Source organism: Borostomias antarcticus (assembly GCF_949987555.1).
Source record: "Borostomias antarcticus genome assembly, chromosome: 10".
NCBI classification, from domain to species: domain Eukaryota; kingdom Metazoa; phylum Chordata; class Actinopteri; order Stomiiformes; family Stomiidae; genus Borostomias; species Borostomias antarcticus.
The window spans coordinates 1,552,545-1,553,998 of record NC_140243.1 but is presented as its reverse complement, the minus strand read 5'-3'; positions in this window follow the sequence as shown (position 1 = coordinate 1,553,998).

The following is a 1,454-nucleotide window of genomic DNA, read 5'->3' as shown; positions in this document are numbered from 1 at the left end:
ACAAATTGTTTTCGGATTCCTGTGATCGTATTGGAACCCTACGCAAACGAGGAACAAAGGATTTACAAATTGTTTTCGGATTCCTGTGATCGTATTGGAACCCTAAGCAAACGAGGAACAAAGGAGGTACGCTATTGGCTACATTCATTACCCGGCGTCTTTGATTCATTCATGCCCAGTTCACTGCTACAAGGCCTGAAGACAACAACCATCGCTTCATTCAACACAGCCTCGCCGCTGGACATGAGGTATTGCAATACACACTCAATCGCAACAGGCATGTTTGCGAACAAACTATTCTCCTAACTGCCGCAGCATTCGATTGTTGCGTTGTGACAAGCAGAACAATTTGCCTGTTGCTACGGACTTAAAAATGCTGCTTAAATAACTGGATTATGTGCCGGCTGTGAATGGACTTTGCATGATTTCCGATCATTCATAAAAATGGAGCCTGAAGTGTCAAATGTGTATCCTAAAGAGAATCTAAATGCAAATGAACACGCCCAGAATGATGCTCACTTGGCTACAAGCGCTCAGAAGCTTACCACACAACTGGATGTTGCTATTGTGGTAAATGATGATATTAAACCAAGCGACAGTGTCTCAAATGCTTCAAAACGAATAACAAGGAAAAGGAGTTCAGCTGGAAGTCATGGAAGTAGGTCCACTGTTTCATCTACCCACTCAGCACGTATCAAGGCTGAAGCAGAGATGGCTGCACTTGTTGTTCGCCAAAAACTGTTGAAAACCAAGCATGTCCTGGAAGAGCAAGAGGAGCTGCTCAGAAAAAGAAGGGAGCAACTGGAGTTGGAAACGGAAATAGCCGCATCAGAAGCTAAACTAAATGTTCTCCGTTTCTCTGGTGGCTCTTGCATGTCTAGCACTGTCCAGAGTAAGGCAGATGGAATGAATTCATACCTGGAAAGGAATAAGGATAAAACTCAACCATTGGATGTTGAAGCTGAGACATTTGTGCCTAGGGCAGCAACGCAAAGCCTGGAAGCATCTTTTGGTGCAGCAGAGGGCCAGCAACGTTCTCATTTGTTGGATGCTAGGCCCAAAGCAAATGTGTTACTGCATCCTCAAGCATCCCTATCCACCCAGTTGCCTCAGCTGGACCCTCGAGCTATGCTGTCTAGCCAGCCACCAATGCTGGGATCAAATAGGTTACTGCGTCCTCAATCAACGCTATTCACCCAGTTGCCTCAGCTGGACCCTCAAGTTGTGCCGTCTAGCCAGCCACCAATGCTGGGACCAAATATGGTGCTGCATCCGCTAGCCATGCTGACCAGCCAATTGCCTTTGTTGCAGCCAAATCCTCAGTCTCAGGCAGAACCGCTCCATTATGCATCTTTAATACAGAATGGCTCTAATTCTGATCACCTTGTATCAGTCTTGCAGAAACAAAATGAGATTACATCAATGCTTGTGGAGCAACAGTTTCTCACTTTCCT